The sequence below is a fragment of the Pleurodeles waltl genome, chromosome 8 (genome assembly GCF_031143425.1).
Source record: "Pleurodeles waltl isolate 20211129_DDA chromosome 8, aPleWal1.hap1.20221129, whole genome shotgun sequence".
In the NCBI taxonomy this organism is placed as follows: domain Eukaryota; kingdom Metazoa; phylum Chordata; class Amphibia; order Caudata; family Salamandridae; genus Pleurodeles; species Pleurodeles waltl.
In genome coordinates this window covers 1,216,366,612-1,216,381,237 of record NC_090447.1, presented here as the reverse complement: position 1 = coordinate 1,216,381,237, position 14,626 = coordinate 1,216,366,612, and positions in this window count along the sequence as shown.

Sequence of the window (14,626 nt, the reverse complement as noted above, 5' to 3'; positions counted from 1 at the left end):
TCCAAAATGACTCTGACTTTTGAAATTCAGCCTTTTTACGCTACAAGTTAACATTTTTAAATTGTCCTTTTAAATATGCTCAACTGTCTTCTTTAACTTGTCATTATTAACATTTTTTATATATACCTTAGGTTGAATTTTAGTAGCTCCTATATATAATTAGGCTTTGAACCACCTTTAAACCAGCGGGGGGGGTGAGCTCCATGCACATAATTTTAGCACACTAGCCCTGCCGCTGTGCACTTTACCCTAGATATATTTTATTCAGCTTCGCTTATTATTTTAACAATAACCATGTTTGCGGTCTTGTTTTGCTTCTCTCTATCTAGCTATTCTTTGTCTAGGCCAGCACTGCGTTCTTAAACAAGACATTTCATTCACTCTGTGCTTCTCTCAAGGCTGCAGTAAGATAGGATGACGGTAAACGTGGTAACGCTTTGTCTCTGGTATTCATAGAAACATACACATCCTTACCTAGGGACATTTTCTTAGAACATCAGCTGTTTTATTAAAAAAACACTTTCCTGTCCCATACACGTTAGAGGGAGATTCCAGCCAGATGACCACGACTTATGCTGATTGCTGAACTCTTCCCTACAGCTGCTTATGCAGAATTCAGGCCTCTTGCTGAAGTATGAGGGATGATGTCTTCCCAGGGGAACCTGAAGGGCAGAACTAGAGCTTAACATGTTGTGCTGTAATATAGCCTAAGTAGGAATTAGTCTATTGACTCACATGACAATATGGTAGCATTATTTCTATGCTTCACTCTCCTTGTCACAATTTTAATCCTGTCATGCTTTATCATCCTGGTTATTGCAGTACATAGTATCTAAGATGCAGTCGCTTCATTAAAACCTTATTGAGACATATACTGTCTCTGTTTTTCTTTGTATGTATGAGACTAATGTAGCTGAGAGAAACGGATGCGATCTGAGTGACCACGATTTCCCTGAGGGGTCAATTGTGTCATGCGCTCGGCTGCCCAATCATCCCTGCTCTTGGGTAGAGATGAGGCACTGCTAGTTAGCCGGAGCAAAACCCCGATTGGGGCAACAGGTGTCACCGGTAGTGGGGTAGCCTCAGTCCCCCATGCCACAGGCGATTCTGCTGCTCAAATCCAGTAGTCTCATTAGAATAATGAGAGCCTACGCGACATGGCGCCGCCAACCTTTGGTCAGGCTCTAATTTTTAGGTCCTCCTGTGTATCTCTGTCTCGCTATATACAAAGACACCTCAGTACTATATACAGAGACGTCCGTGATATTGAGGACTTCCTCCTCAGCTAAGTAGGGAGTACCTAACTAACGCTGAACTCTAAAAAGATAATCCCCATTTGGTGTGCTTATCTCTGAACAAAAGTTACTACACATTATGGCGAATCCACAACAGGTAGCAATTGCAGTCAATATGCGACCACCCCTCACTGCACATTTACTGGCACATGTCCTAACCGCCCAGAGGGGTCCAGTCGCATTTCTTGTTGAGGCTCACCCAGCCTACACAACAGAACTTTTTCAATCTTGGGTCACATTTCCAGCAGTTGATGGGAACACCAATACATTTCATCACTATACACCTGCAAATGTGCCTGCACAATACAGAGCATATGCTTATCTAGAGATACCTCTATCTTATTAAGAACATAATAATTGGCTTGATGGCGCCCTACCACATACAAGTCTACACGTTAGGTTAGGTCCGCTAAGTAATGGTCCTACCTGGCCTTTATTGGCCACTTATACACATCATCCTGCTGCAGTGAACCTAACGGTAGCTGAAGTCCGTCGCTTACATGAGTGACCACGATTTCCCTGAGGAATCAATTGTGTCATCCGCTTGGCTGCCCAATCATCCCTGCTCTTGTGTAGAGATGAGGCACTGCTAGTTAGCTGGAGCAAAACCCAGATTGGGGCGACAGATGTCACCTGTAGTGGGTTATACTCACTCCCCCACGCCACATGCGATTCTCCCGCTCAAATCCAGTAGTCTCATTAGAATAATGAGAGCCTAGGTGACAGCTTATTTGGTGGAATACTTTAATATCACAGTCATCATGTATGCAGATGATATTTAACTTCTGCTCTCATTTGATGAAGGCACTGTAAAGGCTAAAGAGGCATTTTTTTGTTGTATGGCAGCACTGCTGGAGTGGTTGAAGGACAATAAATTGCAATGCAACCCAGACATATTGAAATCTTATTGTTTGAATGATATCCCCTGCCCAGATGGGTAGATGCATGGCCTAATAATGTGTCCCCAAAGCTCCCTCCAACGGCAGTGGCTAAAAACTTAGGTGTTATGTTTGACAGACAACTTTCATTTAGGGTACAGGTGTCAGCAGTTGTAAAGACCTGCTTTTAGATTCTCTGCATGCTGAGGAACTTTCTTCACTACCTTCCACACTGTGTACAGGTTACAGTGATGAGGACACTGATCCTCTCCAGGCTGGATCAAGCCAGTGTTCTGTACTGGGATCTTCCAGATTACCTGACCCAACGCTTGCAAATTATTTAGAACATAGCAGTCAGCCTGCTGTTTAAAGTTCTGAAGTATTCCTCAGTGACCCTATTTTGGGAAAGACTACACTGGCTGTCACTGCTACAACACATAGGGGGTTATTCTAACTTTTGGAGGAGTGTTAATCCGTCCCAAAAGTGACGGTAAAGTGACGGATATACCACCAGCCGTATTACGAGTTCCATAGGATATAAACTTTTCTGTCACTTTTGGGACGGATTAACACCTCCTCCAAAGTTAGAATAACCCCCATAGTGTTCAAGGCACTGACTCTGAACCATCAAGCTTTCCATAATAAAGGGGCCCAAGTATCTCAATGAGAGTATCAAGGAGTACCACCTTGGGAGATCCTTGTGATCTAGCAATGTTTGTCTAATTGTGGTTCCTCGCTTTCCAAGGCTGTGCAGGAGAGGCTCCTCCATCACTCTCAAAGTGGCCGGTCTGTAGAACCGACTGCCTGAGCAAGTTAGGTTCATAACAGAGGAAGAAATATTTAGGAAGGAGCTGAAAACATTTTTGGTCAAGCTCCAAGGATGAGGGGACTTGGGTGGCCCTTTGCTTCCACCGTTCTCAGTTCCTAAAAGCACGGGACACTCTTTTTAAGTAGAGAAGACTTCCTCATTTATGAGTTGTTTCAGAGTATTGTATGTTGTGTAAGATACAGAATTGTCATTGAACTTTCTTCACTATGTAGTTAATGTTACACCGTTGTAAGGGATTCTCATCGGAACAAACCTCAATACTGAAAATATTTATTCTATACAACTATAAAACAAGAGGTTATACAATGGCAGTCAATAGATGGCTGCTTAGTGGCAATAAGTGGCAAAAAGTTCTCAAATCCGAGATGCCTTTGGGGCCAAAGTGTACTGGTTGTTTCTTCCTCTACCATTGACATTTTGGTAAATCGAAATCCATGTGCCAGAGGCCGGATTTCAGTAATGTTGTCACGTGGTAATCACTGTAGGTTCAGGCGTATTCTGGCTGCCTGTTTTGCAATCTTTGCAATGCATTTCCACTTTGGATGCTAGACTGCCATGCAATGTTTGTGATCAAGCAGACGGTCTATGAAAAGCTTGTCAGAATTAGCATCAGTGAGCCTTCAATTCAAATCAACGGTCATTTGAATATTTTGTGACATGCAAGTCCTTTCTGGCACAAATGCTACTCACGTGCAAATTCGCTGTCATGCTGGCTAGTCACATAGTTCTATTTACCCATGGCGAGGATTCATTCTTGCTGAATTCATCCTCATGAAAGAATTATTAGGAAATAGTATAAGGGATCTGCCAAAGAGCAGCAAGACAGATATTATCCTCAGTGAAAAATTACCCGAGAAAATGTCAACAGTGATGAGAAGGCAGGTTTTATTAATTTTGACAAAATGCAATTACATCACCATTACCTGGCCAGCATCCTTTTAAAACTAAACGTTAAACATTCACACATGCTATAAGGATAGTTTTGCTTTTGAAGTGCAGAATATCAAAGCAAGCACGTTTCATACAAATTAAATTGGTTGGAAGAGTAGTAATCTTTTGTGGCCTCATATCAGGTGGGTAAAGCAATCAATCACATGGTCTTGATGACTATTACCTTTAAAACACACCTTCCAGTCACTATGCTAGCCCTGCTGTCGAATGCATCTTTTATTAAATCAGTGTGCAATCTAAAAGTCACCATTTCTTACTCCCATGTGCGCTTGGCTCAGCACCACCTTGTTGTGCACTCCTCGCCTCCTTTACACTCTTTACTCTATACAACCTTGCACCCTCCATTCCTTACTCATATCACCCCGCTCTCACCAACAACCTGCACTCTTTCCCATTGCACTCGGCTCCCTGGCGCTCTAAATTCCTCAACTAGCTTCATCCTGTGTTCTTCACCCCTTGTACCCTGCACCCCTCACCACCTCGTAGCCCTTCGGCCTCTTGTACTCTGTTTCCCCTTGCTACCCATCCTCCATGAAAACATTGTTCACAGCCCCCCTTCATGCTCCAGTAGCCACCCCACATGGCACTACCCATCCCCTTATACACATCACACTTTAACTCTTCTTTGTACACTCTCCATTTGATAAGGGCAATCATTTGACCCTGTTCCTCAAGCTTCGCTAACATGCAACATCATAACAACAAAGAATAATTACAGGATAGGAGACTATAGGACATTCTTCTACCCATACACAGCACAAATCAGGTGCCATATGTGCACCAGCAGTACATGACTTAGTGTATGGGAAATAAGCGCTGTGGCTGTAACCCATATGTTATCTTTGCTTCATGCTTATGAAAACCTTTTTCAATATGCAAAAGGGAAAATTATGGGCATTGCTTCTGTTTGATTTTTCCACAAGTACTCTAGAGTTTAACTGGAAATGTTTACACTGTACTCACAATAAATTTGGTCACCACACAAAGTGCTTAAACAATTCATAAATGTAAGACTCACTGGTGTCTCCATAGCACAGCGTGATGAGTGAAGTCACTGCAAAATGTAATAAACAGGCGAAAAGAAGCCTCCACTTACCACGAGAAAGACCATCACCACCCAGTTAATGGGGACGCCAGGTCTATTTCAGGACACAGCTAACATTGGCTAGCATTGATAGGCCATGGGCCCTATGACAAAATTCCACATCAATGGTGCTCACCTTCTCAAAATCTGTCCGCTAATGACAAAGGTGAACGCAGAGCAACAGTTTTGGTACATGGCCAATGTTTAATTGTAGTTTCTTAAGTGATACTGACACCGATGACTGTAAAAGCCGAAGGTGGCACAACATGCTGTTGGCTAGGTTGACCACTACAGGATGTTCTATGTTGTTTAATTTGTCAATAGAGAGTCTGTGTAGAGTCTGTGTAGAGCAGATGCAAGGCCTTGCTCTAAATATTGATTTAACTCTACATACAACCTTTACTATTCCGCTCTTATCTTTCCCGCTTATTCCTTGCCTTTTTTTATGAATTTTCCCTCACTCATTGACTTTTCCTGTTGGGAGCAGATTCACTTTTGTTGTTACTCACTAACATTTCCACTGGTACCCCAGGAAACCTGCACAAGGTGATGTTCGGAATCCGACAATGGTGTCCTCAATGCGAACACACACTTTTTTCTCCTTGGGGAACTCTTTTTTCATGAAGAATACCCTTCATCTATACCTACACTAAATGTTGGGGAGATCCATTGTCCTTCCCACTCTGGAAGGAGAGTTATGAACAGTCTGTTCCTGGAGTAAATCTCCCACTATTTCCAGATGGAAAGTGGTTGGACTTAGAGCAAAGTTTCGAAATGCCCAGAAATATACGTTTGTCAGTGTTCCCACAGTTACTGTTCAATTTATGCCCTGGCATGCACTCACCCCACACCTTGTATGGGATTTATTAATGAGGATTTCTTTGCACTTTTGGCAAAGGTCTGCATTTGTAAAACCATGTACGCCCGCCACAAATGGCTCTGCAAATTTCTGGCAGGCATACAAAGGTACATTCTGTCTTTAACTTACAATTCTCCCTTGTGAATAGGCCCCTATGTCTTTTGGAAAGTGTTATATTGCCACCTTAAGTGAACCGATACACTATGAATTATATTGCAAAAAATGCAAATAAAGGAGAGGAAGGACACCCTGGGGCAATATACGGCATGGGGCTTAGGTATTCAACACATTAATTAAACTAGCCTTTATTAATTAAAAAAGCAATATTGGATTCGAAGACAGCCTACAAAAATATGCATTTGCAACAGAAACACATGAAATAGTGCCCCTAGCTGATGAAATGAATACACCTTTTCAACAAAAAAACAACTAATGAGTGGAGCTTAAAGTCAGAGAGACTAGATTCAATTCGATTAGAAACAAAAAACAAGGGGTCATTGAGAAACATATGAAAATTATCTGTAGCAGATCCATTGCTCCCCGTGCCATTCATACAATAGGACAGGAACCTGCCTGTAAATTGCTGCTGTATCAGTAAAGTAAGAGAATACAGATGTGGTACTTATACTCCATAAACAATTTATTTTGTGGTATGGAAATAAGAGAGTTGAAACTGCTTCAAAATAAATAAAGGATATCAGCTTTTTGAGACAGTAGATCGTTCCAGAAATGTGAGGCATTACACGTGTACATTTGGAAACATGGTTCCAATCCTGATCCTCCTCTCTTTCATTAATATAGCATTCAACATTTAAAAAACAAGCGAAACAAGAAAGAGTAAGTCATTTTATTTGTGTGTCACTGTTTGTGATGATCCGGTGGTGCAAACGACAAAATCATATCTATGAGGCCAGGTAAAGCCATTTTGTGTAGCTTGGAATTGGGTCATAGATATGGCGTGAGGCAAGGCAACGCAAATCACTGCATTGCCTTACTCTGAGCTCAAGTGGCATTCCATTGGTGTTGTGGTGGGTGTTCCCACGCAACACCCATGGATTTTGATGTTTCCCCAGATTTACCAAACAACGTAAACCTGGGGATGCTCCAAAACATTATGCCTCCTGAGGTGAGGTGTAACAAGGAGAAATCTTTATGTCTCGCGCTTTTTTCCTCTTTCTATAACTGTCAGGGTTGTTTTTGTGTGTGTATATATATATATATATATATATATATATATATATAGAGAGAGAGAGAGAGAGAGAGACACACATACATATATATATATATATATATATATATATACATATATATGTATATATATATATATATATATATATATATACATATACACATATTTATACATATACATAATACATACACACACACACATACAGATAAATATATGTTACCTACAGGCGTTCACCAGTAGGTAATTATAGTTAGGACTATGTTTCCATAGAAAAAGTGTTTGCTGATTTGCTTCTGTCTTTGACACTGTTTGACAGAATTTTTGTGAAATTTCCAAAAGAAGTATGCCAGTGATTCTTGTTGCTCACCAAAAGTTTGGAGGTGATCCGTCAAGTGGGGCTGACAAAAAGGGGAGGCCAAAAACTTGTATTTCCCATGTTAATTCCCCAGGAACTTTGAACACAATTGCAGCCCGAACCAGTGGATGGAATTGCACCAAATCTGGCAGAAAGCTAGCTTTCAGTATGCAGATTGTGCTTTTGGTATAAATCCATTCAGTAGTTTAGGAGAAATTAAAGGAAATTCAAATTTGTATATCTGAGGTCACAACGACTTTATGAATCATAAGGAGACGCAGTGGCCACCTGGGACACCCCAGACCATTATTTTTGCTGGGTGCCACGGGAAAGCCACTGGAACCCTGCGGCCATGCCAGTTCCCTGTTCCTGCAGGAGTTGCATCACCTTTTTTAAGTCCAGGTTCTCCAACAGCAGGTCACTTACAGGGGGATATTCACTGTATTTTTTCTGCCTGAGTTTGAAGGCAGGAAATATGTTTTGTTCTCCCACCCAGCAAGAGCTACACTTTCCCAGCCCACGTTCTTAAGCAGGGAACTAGATGGTGCTCCAGGAATTAGGAACCCTGGGGCAATTTAATGGCTGTGGGAGATTGCCACACATTCCATCCACATATGCAAAATGTCAGGCCAGCGGAGGAGGTCCCTTGGGTCTCTTAAGGCTAGCACCCCAAAACCCTTTTTTATGCAGTCCCCGGGGATGTTATCCCCAGGGCCTTCTTTCGGCTTAGGAAGGGGGGTGTGCCCCACACCTTCTTTATCGTGTCAGTCCTGGTGAATGGGGTTTCTGAAGCCTTATCTCCTCCTCCCCTTTATAATGAAATGCACCATCCCCCTCACACAATGCATGGTAGAGTGGCAACCTATAGTTAGTGTTGTCTGGTTAGTGAGTTGAAAGGAGTCTGTAAAACGGTTCTCTACTTATAATAAGTTGAAGATAGTAAATACATTGTAAATGACAGTTATAACTATAGCTTTAGAATTTTTAGTTCAAACCTGGCTTGCAAAGGGAAGGGACATTTTCCTAACTGGAGCTAAGATTTAACCTTTATTTTTTTCATTGAATTTCAGTTGCTTTTTACAATTTTTAATAAAAATTTGTTTCAATTCGTAGAGTCCAGTGTCTCAAGAGGAGAGTTGTAGTGATGAGTGTCTTACAGAACAATGGAGAAGAACATTGTAAACTCTATTGTCATAGAATGGATTATTGTGGATTGGAATAGAGTTGAGTAGAGTAGAGTGTAGCAGTGCATCGTCTGATATAATGGAGTCAAGAGTCGTAGACTGGAGCAGTGAGTTGTATAGTGGAATGGCATGTCAAACAGTAGAGCAGGGCGCTGTAGACTGTCATAGAGTGGAGTGGAGTGTTTTAGAGTGGAGTATGATGAAATAGAGTGTCATAGAGTGGAGTATCACCAAATGGAGTCTCGTAGATTAAAGTGGAGGAGTGTGTCATAGAGTGGAGTACTGTGTTATATAGTAGAGTGGCGTATTATAGGGGAAGTTGACTGGTGTGTCGTCAAGTGTTATACAGTGTAGTATAGTGACATGGAGCAGATGGGCACCCTGTGGAATAGAGGGGCATACAGTGATATAGAGTAGAGTACAGTGTTGTACAGTGGAGTTGCATTCAGTGGAGTAGAGGATCACAGAGTGGAGTGGCATAGAGCGGAGTACAGTGGCATAGAGTGGTATATATTGTATTAGAGCAGAGTATAGTGACGTGGACTGCACTGGAGTGGGGTAATGAAGAGTGGAATAAAGTGTCATAGAGTGGAATGGCGTGTTGTAGACTATAGTGCCATGGAGCGAAGCAGAGTGGAGTGGATAGCATACAGTTGAGTAAATTGTCATAAATTGGAATACTGTGTTGTATAGTATAGTGTAGTGGGATGTCGTCCAGTTCTGGAATGTAATTTGAACTACAGTAGTATCATGAGTTTCTACTGCAGCATCTACACAGTGTGATGAGTCTCATTCTATTATGATACTGTGATATTTACAATTTGTTCCTTGTGTTTCGATTATTTCTTCACAGGTTTATCTCTTAAGGAAGAGATCTGGACAGATTCGAGCCTTAGGCCTCATATGACCACATGGAATGCTTGTGTAGTTAGGCAGGGATTATAGTGGTCCTGAAGCAGGCTGGAGTCCTGAATAGGCTTTTAAAATGGCCAAAACATGGTGGCTTATTCATAAGGATGGATGAGGCATTGTATCTAATTCAACACTTGGAACAGTGGTGTTTTAATCATATCTAAGGTACCCACAATAAAGGTAAAAATCACCGGGTATACCTAAAGGCCTTTTTGACCTCAGATTGGATCCCTCCAGTTATCCAATATTGTTTTATCTAAGAACTTCCAGCAATGATGGTGTCTGCCATGGTGGTATCTACTTACCTTGGTGTGGAATATCGCCTATTTAGAAGCATGCCACCATTAGTATGGGCAAAGTGATACCTCCAAAGTCTTTTTTTTTATTTAGATAGGACTCTACCGTGACATCAAGAGTGACCTGGCCACCAGTTGTGGTTTATATTTTGGTGAGGAGGTCATGACAGGGCCTTATTTCCTTTGTGTTCATATTTCTGAAAATGTAATGACTTTGCAACAATGTAGGTGACAAAGGCCATATTTATGTCACACATGTCCTTGTCCTGTATCAGACGTATGTAGCACACCACACATAGAGATCCATTACAAGTACACTCTTAATTCTTCTTTGGTCAGTAACAAAAGATAATGGACAAACGGAGATATGAGTACTAAGGAAATCAAGCTTTCCTGATGCTGTAACCCCAGATATTTCACCTGCTGGAAGTACCGTTAACTCACATTCACAATACTACTCTGGCCAGGTTTACCAGCTAATTGCAAATTTTCTAGGTTAGACTTGGGAATAACATATAAGATACAAGACTGAGTTACTTCCAAAATATAGACAGGTACTACCTAGAGGACTTTAAACAGGACAAAGCCCAGGTTTTAAGAGCAGCTTGTGCCCTACTCATAATATGAAAAAGATACAAACACTGTTTGCATCCGATTTCTCATTCACTGCATGACTAGGACTGAGCTTATGCATTACAGTTACGCATTGGAAAATTCTAAATGCTATGGTCCCAGAATATTAAGTACTAAATATTGTGCTACAAAAATTTGTTGGTAAAAATATTGAAGACAAACACATCAAAAAGTAAAGTATATATTGGGAAGTATAATATTACAATCTTAGCTCCACATAAATGTATCATGACTATACATAGAGCAGCCCAGAAGTGTCCATACCAAGAAACTGGATAGCCTAAAAAAAAATAAGTTTCTTCAAGTATGCTAGATGTAAAGTATGCTCGATTGGGGTGATTTGTTCAGAATATCAAACCTTCTTTTATGTGAAGCCATGCAAAATCAATTTTGTTTTGACATGCAGATATAATTTGCATTACTTGGGATGTACTGTATTACAAGTACATAAGCTCAGGCTTTAGCACATGCAGGCTATAGCCAATGTAGATCCAGCATATCCTGTGGCAATACATTGTGCTGAATTCCATACCAGTAATTTGAGCAACACCAGATTTGTTGTAAAAGACTAATTGTGGGAAAACTGGGTTGACTGCAGAAGCCCCCTGCATTTGTGCCCCCATTTATCACTCATACTTTAACTTAAAAGTAGCCAGCAAGACAGGCCTGCTTTTAAAATGACACCTGGCACGACAGCAGTGAACCTATGGGTGTATGATCTATGCTGGGGTCCCTAAACCTACATACCCTATCATTTACTGGGGACTTATAGATAGGTTGCTACAGCCAATTATAATTAGGCTAATTTGCATATTCCATTTTATACAAAGCACTGACCCTGGGACTGGTTAGCAGAGCCCAGGGCTCAGTCAGTAAACACCAGTATCAGTTAAAAAGCTTGGGAATGACCAGCACAAAAAGGAGGACTTTCTACAAAGAGGAAACAATGAAGATATTTCTCCTCTTTGCACCTGCCCTGGGGAGATGTACAGTTTTGACACCTTCCCAGGTTTACAGATCCTTGTAAAACTGGGAATGCGTCAAAATCCATGGTTGTTGCTTGGGAACACCACCACAAAGCTCATGCAACACCTCCCTGACACAGTGTAAGGCAATGTAGCAACTTGCAGTGCTTTGCCTTACACCATATCTACGAGGTCATGAAAACTCACACAAAGTGGCTTTGCATGGCCTTGTAGATATGGGTCTGCATTCTGCTGCATCGGAGCATCATAAAAAGTGATGACCAGGCGCACAAGGGGCTTGAAAATATTCCCCAATGTATTTATTTGTGATTTTTGTGTACATTAGCATATAATCTTAAAATATTTTGTTAAATATGTATTATAAATATAGTGATTTACAGTTGCTTGATTGTATGAGGGACAATACATTTTAGGTAATGGTGTGGGTCATAGTGTAACTCTGGCAATAATGTTTTAGAAAACGAGTAAGAAAAGTGACTACTACACTGGTATTTCTAATGTTTGTGTAATTTAAATGTGTTGTTTTGTGTTGTGTTGTGTTATAATAACCATTAACTATAACTTAGTTGTAATCTTTGATGTTTTGTGCCAGTAGGTAAGTATATTTAAGTCTGCTTTTCCATTGATGGAGTGTGTATTGGATTGGTTTGCTAATAACTCTGACCTCGCTTCATGAATCATCACAAACGTTTCCCCCCAAAAATCATCCTCCTCAGCCCCTTCCTTGAAAGTGTTGGGGTGATTGTTTTAGCAAAACTGCTGAATCAAATGACACCAAATTAGGCAGGAAGCTAGATCTTGGTTAAATGATTGTGTTTTTGTGACTTTTACAATCTCATAGGAGTGAGAGGTTCTTGCAAGTCCTGCGAAAGTGAGCATTCTGATTGGCTGGCTGTTGGAATGTTGGAAAGAAAATGGTGGCTATTACTGTTCACTGTGAAAAATTTGAGATGTTTTGGAAATGAAGTGAAAGAAACTATATAAGGGGGAAGCAGAAAGGCAGGCTGCCTCCCTAGATTTAGAGAGGAGGTTTTTAAGGGTTAACCACTATGAAGATTATAAATGTATGCTGTTTCAACTCCTTTTTACAATCTTGCAGGACATCCGCAGGTTCGTAAATAGTAAAAAGGAGTATGTGAGTTCTCAATACACTCTATTAATAGAAATGCCTATTGTGCTCCTCTATATTGAAAGGAAGTGTGGAAGAGATAAGTACTATCACGAGTAGAAGGTTAATTCTTTTTTTAAAGTTACAATCTTGTGAGACTCTATTGGGTTCATGAAACATAGAAAGGAATAGGTGATGATTGATGACACTGTTGTAGGCACACTTGCTACTGTAGGATGGAGTGTTACAGAAAATGTTGTTTATCAGAGTCAACTATTTACACCCACCGGCTTAGTAAGAGTTGTGAGTAGAGTACAGTCTCATCCCACACCCTACTGTATGTACATATTATCAGAGAGAATGGTGTTAGCAGGGAGGACAGCCCCTTTACACTCACTTCTATTCACAGCCATCATCTGAGAGAAAGGTGTCAGCAGAGAGGTCATTCTCTCAACATACCCTACCAGGCACACCTGTCATCTGAGACAGAGGTCAGAAAGGAGAGGCCAGTCCCTTCCTACATCCTACTATGCAGAGCCATCATCTGAGAGAGAAGTCTCAGCAGAAAGGCTGGTGCCTGTCCACACACCAAACCACAGATAACTGTCATCTGAGAGAGATGTCTGAAAGGAGAGACAAGTTCCTATTCATACCCTACTACGCACAGCAATCATATGAGAGAGAGGTGTATAAAGACAGGTGTGTCAATCTCCATACACTATTACACACACCCATCATTTTAGACATAGGTCTGAAAAGAAAGGAAACTGCATGAAGCACATCCGTCATTTGAGACAGATGTCTGACATAAGCGGTCTGTCACTCCCCAAACACTACTACTCACCCCTGTAATGTAAGAGAGAGAGAGGTGTGAAAAGAAAGGCCTATCATTCTCCATGCACTACTAGGTGCACCAGTCATCTGAGACAGAGGTTTGAAAGGAGGGGTCAGTCCAATCCCACAACCTACTATGTACAACCATCATCTGGGTTGTCATCATCCCATCATCAGAGTGGTTTCACCGTAGAGGCCAGTCTGTCTCCACACACTTTACCATGCACAACCATCATCTGAGAGAGAGGTCTGAAAGAAGAGGCCAGTCCCTCCCCACATCCCAATACACACAGCTGTCATATGAGAGAGAGGTCTGACAGGAGAGGCCAGTCTCTCCCCACACTTTACTATACAGAACCATCATCTGGGAAAGAGGTGTGAAAGGACAAGCCTGGCTTTCTCTACACATTACTACGCATGCCCATCATCTGAGACATAGGTCTGAAAGGAAAGGTCAGTATACCCACATACTTTATTACACACACCCATCATCTGAAAGTGAGGTATCACCGGAGAGGTCAGTCTCTCCACACTGGATGGAGAGGGCAGTACTTCGTGCCACCCTACTATGCATACCTATCATTGAGGAGAGGGGTACAAGTGGAGAAGCTAGTCCCTCCCCTCACACTACCACACATGCTCATGACACTGTGGAGGGGTATTATTGGAGAGGTTAGCCCTCCTCTGTACCACACTAAGGCACATATATATACTTTTTCAGCACCGCATTTGCATCATTTGTTGATGCAAAAACAGCGCAAACTTACAAAATACAATTGTATTCTGTAAGTTTGCACTGATTTTGCGTAAAAAAACAACACAAATGTGGCTTTAAAAAAGTATAAATAGGGGTCTAAGTACACTTGATGCCCTGGGAAAAGCTGTCAGCAGAGAGGCTAGACTCACCACGCAACCTACTATGTACACCCATGAGCTCTGGGAGAGGTCTCATTGGAGAGACTAGACTCTCCCCTCACCCTACTATGCATGCCTGTTATTACAGAAAGAGATCTGAGTGGAGAGGCCAGTCCCACCACACACCCTACTATTCATATCCATCATCTGACAGAGAGATCTCATTGGAGAGGCAAGTCTCTCCACACACCCTACTATGTACATTGTTATGCAAGAGTCTCAGCTGAGAGGCCAGTCCCTACACATGCCCTATTATGCATATTTATCATTGGATGTAATGGTTTAAAAGCAGTATGCACACTCATTAAACAACAGAGA